Below are 8,731 nucleotides of genomic sequence, written 5' to 3'. Positions count from 1 at the left end.
GCAACTTTAAGAAGTAAGAAAAAACCCTATAAATTCACCACTTATTTACTCCAGAGAAGACAGTACAGATCCTATCTACTCTTAACAAAAGCAAAAACATTAATCTCAAAAATTAATGTGCAATGGCTAGAAGAGAAGGAAAACTGCTGTCCTTGCCTCCCAGGAAGCTGCCATGACAGGGAAATCACAGTTACTCTTACTGCAGGGTGTTCCCCACACTCCACTATAATTTAACTTAATATGGGGAGGAGCGATAGGGAGCAGTCACTAGTCCAGGATCAGGCAAGCTCTACTTTGTGACTCTTGGATTTTGAACAAGCATTAGTAACCTCTGCAAAATGCACTCTAATTAGTAGGTTTCAAGGTTATGCAGGATTTCCAAGATGCATCCAGCACTCCTGGAGCCGAGCACTAACTTCTCCTTAGGACCCTTCAAGCTGCTTAGCCTCCTCCTACTCCCTCAGTTTCACAGCTCAGCCAGTGCCCCATACCCCTAGGACAGATATTGTGGTTAAAGAGACTATGCACTGTAAACAGCATGCAATCTCATCACTACTTTGAATTTCAGGAGGGTGTGAGAGTCCTCCAGCTGTGGAAATCATTCTTTAGAGACAGATGCTTTGCAGAATAAATGAGGGTAAGAGTGAAATATCACTTCTCGGCCTTTTGGCTAAGATCAAGTGTAGTATCAGTTTAATAAAACATAACTAAGCAAAACCTCAGACAAACACATTCCGTATAATCAAAATCAGGAGATGAAGAAGGTTTACTAGATGTGTTTTACAGGTTTGCAGACATATTAAGCTTAAGTTTTTCAGCACAAAAAATTCAGTATTTCAGTTCAATACTTAAAAGTACTGGTATGTAAGTGTTTTAAGCCAGTAGCAACTGCTATAAAGCATTTGGAGAGGGTCTACACTGGCTTCCAGCAACAAGTATAGTGGCTGTGACCAGAAAACACAGCAAGCAAGATAAACTCCTCAGTTTGGAAACTAAATCCTGCCAGACTGTAATGCCTCATGCCATTCCAACTGCAATAGCAACGCCCAGCTTCTCCAGATGAAAGATCCCCAAAAAGTTCAGTAGCTGTCACAGCCAGCAGCCTATAGCCATTTCCCAAAAGTAGTCAGAGCTCCTCACACTTTCTGCAAAGCAGACGTTTAAATATTTAACACTTCTAACATACAAGTTTAAGCAGTTCTGCTTTGTAAAAGCCTGCTACAGACTGAGAAGGAGCAGGATTGTGTCCCAGACAAATTTCTGGGAAGGCACACCCTCAGCCCTCGATTGGAACATTAAACTCTCGGTGATGCACAGTCGGTGCAGCCCTCGCTGCTGCTGTTTGCACACACTGCTCACTCAGGTGCACAGATAAATTCCAGATTTAAGCACATTAAAACCTGAAATTCGTCCTGCCCACAGCTATTTTCCTCTATCTATTACAGCAGTAGGAATCACTAGACGCTTTGGCTGAGAAAAGCAAATCAAGTCGTTGCAGGACAGTCTTTGGCTTGTGCCTGCATGGGCACAGTCAGGCAGCACCTAAACGCCAGCCCGCCCCGGGACAGCCATCCATTCCTTACCTCTCCTCCTCTATCAGGGAAGGCGAATCGCTCCCTCGCCCGGCCCGAGAGCTGAAGCGTCTCCCACGCCCCCAGCCCGGAGCTGGGCAGCCAACATTCCTCCCACCATCCCCGCCCAGCGATGGGAGGTCGCTTCCCGAGAGCCGCGGAGGGATGCGGTCATGTCGCGCAGAGATGCGCTAGGACGGCCCGATTATCCCATGAGCACGGGGCACGGAGCGGGGATTCTCCCCCAACAACCAGCTCTTGTTCTTTTATTGCTCGGCACTTGGGAACAGAAGGCAGTAAGAGACAAAGCTTTTAGGTAAGCAAACTATTTTTTTTTTTAATTAAAAGGAAAAAAACCCCCTCTCTTTGCTATTTAAAATAAATGCATTTTGCTTTGCTATTTCTCGGCACGTCCAGCCCAAGAGCAATGCAGAACCTGTATTTTGCTTTATGTACTTATTTTGTGGATGTCTTTGAAAAAAACAGAAGCTCACAGAACACTGAGAGAATCCAGACCTATTTGGCCTCAGTCTATACTAAAGGAGGATGCTGCCTGCTATTTCACCCCACAGTTCCTTAAAAAAAAAAAAAAAAAAAAAAAAAAAAAAAAAAAAAAACAAAACAAACAAACAAACCAAAACCCAACGCTGGTTTGAATAAGTGGTTAAATACAGAGTTTGGAGCTGGCCCATACTACAATATATTGCATTACCTCAGCAATAAATCCCTGTCTGCTCTAGATGGAAAATGGACAGACATCTGCTGCCAACAAGGAAGACACAAGCAACAGAAACATTGTGTACTGTGCCATTGCTAATGCAATGCACAGGAACAGAATCAGTCATCAAAAAGGTTAAGTGAGTTTTCCAAAGTATAATCACATATTTCAGAAATTTCTGATCCTGTTAAAGTCCATAATGTTTCAGCCTTCCCATAGCTAAAAGGAAAGGATGTCATTTGCTAATAAACAAAATATTTGAATTAGTGAAGAATGTGAAGAACTCATGACTGTTCTAAAAGGTAAAAATACTTGGCCAACAGTGTCACTGGGGTTTTTTTGTTGTTTCTTTTTAAAAATTACCTCAGCCAGGAAAGTGAGTCACCACCCAGTCCCACTTCTTGGGTATCACCTGAAAATTTAGCTTCCAGCTGTAAAGTTTCAAGAGAGGTATAAAACACACCCCGAAATAACTCAAAACAGAAAACCTAACCCCAAACCCACAGCCTGACAGCTTCCTCGGGATGGCAAACATCATGGAAACCAAAATAGAAGTTTTTATGCCCAGAACTGCAGCTGCAACTTAAAAGAAGTTGGCTTGAAAAACGCTACTGCAGTCCACAAAGGCCAGGCTGACTGCACATCAGATGGGGTTTAGGGAAGAATGACTTTGACTCTGCTCTGACTTGCATCAGCAAGCAGCTTCAGCATCATGTCAGCTCCTGGATGCAAGGAGCCCAACTGGTTGCTCTGATCCAAACCAGTGACTGCATCCAGCCTGTGAAGTCTCCGGGCAAACATGCAACAAAAACTTATTTCATGAAGTTTAGTGCCTCCACTCTCCATTCCACATGTGAGCATATTGCACAGCGTAAATTCATCCTGTAAGGGTCAGAAAGTGCTGAGGCTTTGGGGCTTGACAGGTCCTGGGGAGAGCATGCCAAAGCCCAGCTCCCAAACTAGGTTGTGACTTCTTATCAATGGCAGAGCCATTGCACAAGCAATGTCTGCTTTTGGGAGGGAAAAGAAAAGCCTCCTCTCCTTGCTTCTGGCATCTGTGTTGCTGGGACAGAAAAGCAGCACCTGCAGATGTGCAGGTGACGGATTCACGCTGCAGAGGTAGACGCCTGAAAGGCACCAACCCATGGGTCTTCAGAACTCCACTTACTCACTTTTCTTTTCTCAAATAAGCGTAAAGAGCAGCCTACAGGGCTAACAGGTATAACTGTTCCCTCTCAGAGGGAAAGGACATTCCTACCCACTGTAATCAGGCACAGGTCCTCAGTGGTTCCACCGCCAGAAGTTCGATGCACACGCACAGTGCACGTGAAATACCCATCTTCCACATTTGCAAAGGATCAGCGATAGCCAGTTTTTCCAGAGCTTTAAGAGCTCTCTGAATACTCCAAATCCAGTCCTGTTGGTCCAACCTGCAATTACACTCAAACCCAAAATAGCACCTCGGCAGTGCCAGCACCACTCATCTGTGCGTCATGCCCCGAGACTCACCACCCCGGGGTGTGGCGATGGCAGGCAGTGAACGCACAGTTCCCCGGGCACTCCCAGCCCACTTCCTCAAACACGCCTGGTCACACACACCACTCCCCACAGTCTTTCAAAATAGGAATTTTTTTGGTAGAGCCAGTATACCAGCGTATTTTCCTCTTCCTTCCTCTTCAAGGAAGCCTTTTAGGGAAGAAGGTGCCCGAGGTGCTCAGGTGACACGTCCGCTGCCCTGCACAGAAGGAACGTTGCCATGTAGGTTTATGCACAAGGAGAACTTCCAGCACTGACAGGATTCCTTCAGCACATCATTGCGCAAGTGGACACATCTCCTCCCCAGCTCCAGCTGCCAAGTTTCACTGGGAGGCCACTAATACATATTTGCCCTCCAGAAGTTACTCAACGATGGCTGTGGGAGCAGCAGCTGCTGCCTTCCAGGTGACAAGAGAGAAGAGAGGGTAAATCCAGGAATCACCTTGTCCCTCTCCTTTTACCACTAGCCCTCAAGAACTGACCCTCTGGCAAAGTTCTGGGGGAGGAAGGGAGCTCATCCAATGTGCTGGCCTTTGGCTACATTATGCTGTGCAGGCCCACTGCTCCCTGCAGTGAGCCCCACTGTCCAGGTGAGGACAACCACCTGCTTCTGGACACCAGGTTTTCCTGCCCACTCCAGAAGTAGTAGTTTCTACATCTAGTTAGCAATGCCAAAGGATGTCATGCTACTATTGGAAGCTGTTCAAGACAACTGATGAAACCCATGGTGATGGGCATGCTACATCAGTCCTAGTGGTTTTTTGGATGGGTTTTACCTGTGGGCACTTCTAGCTTCTGCCTAAAATAGCTGTTTGCTGGGGTACAGCCAGCTCTACTGTCAACCAGCCAAGGGGGTATAAGATGTGTTGGTCCCCTCCAGCATCTCCATGGTAGAGCACCCTCTGTGGTCAGGGGGCTGGGCCACAGCAGCCTCAGGAGATCGCAGAGCCAACAGAGTATCAGCAGACCTCAGTGGGCCTCCAAGAGCAGCAAAGGTGGCTCAGCCTCCTGCCTCTGCCTGCTCTGGTGCTGCACATTGAACAAAAAAAAAAAAAAAAAAAAGAGAGAGTGGGGAGAGGCACTAAAGAATGAAGAGCTGAAATAGAAATCAGCTAACCTAAACAGTCTACTTCACTAGAAAAAACCCACCACGCTTTATGAGCCAGGGCTTTAGAGAGCAAATCTGAGTGGCCAGCCACCATCCCATTTTGGACTGGGATCAATGACATTTACTAAGTGCCAGATGCTTCCCTCCTCCAGTTCTGTCCACATTCTCTTTTAAAGATAAGGATTTTAATGACATTATGCACAGACAGATAGAAGCACTCTCCCCTGTGCTTTTCGATACAAATTGAGGGTTTATGCACTTCTTGCTTTCAGCCTCAGTTGCAACCAATGGCAGCATACATTCCATCAATGTAAACAGCTGTGCATAGATGTGACAACTGAGGAGCAAGCATTTGACCTTAACTCCTCGGTTTATCAGTCTTTTTAAAGAAAAAACAGATCCATCTTTGCTAGATTTCCCCCCTAAAAGCTTCCTGAGCTGCTCTGTCAGCAAGCCTGTCATCTGGAAGAAAGCAAGACATTAGTCAGGCTCATGCTTATTTAATAAAAACCTTGCATATGCAGGAGGGACTGAAAGTTAGTCTTTATTCAAAAAACGCCTGCAAACTACAGTATGATTTTCCAGTGCAAAACAGATCTGAGGGCTTACCCAATTTATACCCTGTGCTCCACCAGTGTTCAGCTTAGCAATTAACCAGCTAGTTATTCACAGCTTAGATCAGGGAGCCATGCAGTCACCAAAGAAGTCCACAAATATGCCCAGAACACTGTGCAAAGGATATTTCATGTCTTGCTATTTCATAAGGAAATCGGAGGCTTCAACTGATGTCAGCTCCAGGAAATGAGCCACAGGCAGATGATGCCGGAAGCAGGCTTTATATTTAGTACTGAGTCACCCACTTTATTAAATTCAAAAGACAAAAAAGGTGGGTGTGGAGAAGGGATACGTGGAAAAAAAAAAAATGAACAAGTTATTCCCTTGAGACCATGGGCCCTGGAGAGCCTAGTGTTGGGTGGGGTTTTTTAGTAAAGGGAGAGAGAAACTGAAGATGATGTGGGAACCCTTTCTGCTCTTTGACTGGAAAAGCAGTTGCCAGATGTGCTACACTTCCCTGGGCAGAAGCCAGCACATTGCAGGGGTGTGCAGTGCCTTTGGGATTTGCTCTGGCCAGTCCTGCAGGCAGGTCTCAGGCTTGAGAAGGCCACCACCAGTTCTGAGGCACTTTCCCATCCTTTCTGCTACATCTCCTCTGAGCCAAAGGATAAGACACTGGAGGAGCTTGGAATAGAGAATAGTTCTTTGTTTTTTGATGCTTCTTAAAAACCTTTTTTCTTCTGCATGTCAAAAGACCTTAGTACAATCTTAACTGCAAATTGTAGCACAATGTAAATGACAGAGTACAGATTTGTTCAGAAGAGGTTTGTATTTTCATGCAAGTCTGTCACAAGCCTTTTAATTTTCTGCCAGTGATAAATTCTCTACAGCCTGAGTAGCAGCAACAGCTTTGCAAAGTTTGCAGCTACTTAAGCCAGACTTTTCCCCTGAGAAGACTCACTTTCTAAATATTAAAACTTAAATACTGTTGTCAAAGCCAAGCACTGCACCTCATATTGACTCAAAAACTCAACTTCAAGAGCTCTCTCTAATGCCAAACATCACCAATGACTTGCCTACAGAAGCACCCTATTAAATTACTAATAAAATTGGTGTAATCTTCAAAATAAGATTACAACAGTAAAAAGGATGTGGCTTGAAAAATAAATCCATGGGCTGTAGCAAGACTGGCAATTATGCAGAACCAGAGTTCAGGAACCACTTAATATCCTCCACCAATACACAATAAGAGGTTATACCACTGCAGTCACAGCCTGCTCTGACCACCAAATAGACATTTGGCCAACTGCTGGCCACTGTCCAGACCAATCTGCTGCACCCACTCCTGGCTAGAGGGAGACTGTGGGACACTGCCACTGGGTGGCTCTTCAGTCCCACACAACCCACCTGCAGGTGACCTCCCACCATCAGAAAAGGTTTCATTGCTGGTGCAGTCACTGACCAGCCTGGGCATCAGCCCACACTCCTAGCCCAGCCTGGGAGGATCTCCAAGGAGGGACTGGTGTCTTGTCTGGACATCCTGCCAGAGGCACGTGGCCCTTCATGTTGTGCAAGGGGACCTACGAGTTCAGCTGTGTTGAATTAGTCCAGAATCTCATCTCAAGGGACCTTGAAGCTTTCTCTGGTATTTAGCTCGTGCATTTGTTGGCTTCCCTCCAACTGCTCTTTTTGTCTCAGAGCCCAACAGAAAATATCCTTTAGGATGGACCTGCTGGACAGGCCAACTTCAGGGACTCTCACAACTACTGCACTCTTCAAATATGTAGAAAGGTGAGGTAGAGCCACTCACATATACACTGTAAGTTGTCACCCATAGCCTTCAGGTCCCTAGAGTGCAATCCTCACCAAACACAACTCATTACGCTGTTAATTAGTAAGCTGTCTCACATTTTCCAGACCATAAAAAACAGCTACTAGTAGCAGACTGATCTCTATGCTGTGAAGCCAGTCTTTGCTTTGATGGCAGATTTCTTATATTCTCTAGTATGTTGTTGCTGTTGAGTTTAATGTTTTATGAATTAAGAAAAACCCTCATCCTAAACAATTTAAAAAAGCAAGCAAACAAACAAATTTACAAATCCTACATAAATCCAAGACTAAGCAAGGCCATGTTATGACACCAAAGAGGTCCAAATGCTGAGCAAGAGTATGAGCTGTGAGAGTTACATGTGGAAGGGCAATGCACTAAAAGAAAGTGCAATGCCTAGCTATGTGCCAAGTTGATATCAACCCAACGCACAAAGCCTTAATTGCTAAAGTGAATCATTGACTGGTACTGGTTGTAAAGGCTCTTGCACAACATGGGGTTCCAAGGCCATTCATACAGGGCAGAATCTTACTCCATTTCATGGCTTCCCAAATCTTTTTTTATATAGGCCTTCAGAACACAGGGAGCAAAGGGACGAACAAAAATAACCCTATGTGATGCAGAAAAAGGGTACATACTACTTAGAGAATAGGGAGGAAGCAAGGGAAACACAAAAGTTGTTGTCATTAGTGATGGATATAACTAAAGTAGGATGGGCACTGCCACAACCATCCATCCAGCGCAGCTTCAGTAACTCCCACGAGCTTCTTAGCTGGGCAGAAGCAATGTAAGTTTTTCAGCTTTTCAACAAGAAGTCTGACTATGCTGCTTTTGCTTGAGCATTTGGTTTATATAAAACAGTGGCAAGAGCCCAGCTGGAAATTAGATCAACGAGAACATTACAGAGGGGTGGGCAACAGAAGGGCAGGGGTATGATTGCACTGGAACCTCCCATCCATATCCCCAAGGAAAGCTTAGTCTCAACCTTGGCCAAACAGTGCAGAAAGGAACAGGCTAAAGTTTAGGTCAGACATTAAGGCTGCTTATTCAAAATATTTTCAGTTTTCAGAAGGCCCAGTTTCCCTTCTCTCCTAGTAGAAAGGTGAATTCTACCTAAGTGAGGATTCAGAAACTTGCTTATTAGTTCCAGGAGCACTGAGAAAAATGAATGCTTTTGTAAATGTATTTCCATTTGTTCTCTACTGACCTTCAGAATGTTGCTATCTCAGAAACAGTTCTTAAAAGCAGGGGCCAACCTTCTCCCTGAATGCCTGCACAACAGCAATCAAACTTTTATATGCACCTACAGCACCCTATGTATTCCCTAAAATAAAGTCCTCACAATGTGTTCTCGGAGGCCAAACATTTTGTGCGAAATTCAGGAAGAAACAGCTTAATTGCAATATTGTTTTGGA

The 8,731-nt window shown here is 45.0% G+C and overlaps 1 pseudogene; it reads left to right on the top strand.

Annotated features, from left to right (window-relative positions):
• The first annotated feature begins 650 nt into the window (after window positions 1-650).
• On the top strand, window positions 651-814 carry LOC116794128 (annotated as a pseudogene).
• Window positions 815-8,731: the final 7,917 nt, after the last annotated feature.

The sequence above is a fragment of the Chiroxiphia lanceolata genome, chromosome 14, assembly GCF_009829145.1.
Source record: "Chiroxiphia lanceolata isolate bChiLan1 chromosome 14, bChiLan1.pri, whole genome shotgun sequence".
NCBI classification, from domain to species: Eukaryota; Metazoa; Chordata; class Aves; order Passeriformes; family Pipridae; genus Chiroxiphia; species Chiroxiphia lanceolata.
This window is presented reverse-complemented; position numbering and strand designations above follow the sequence as displayed.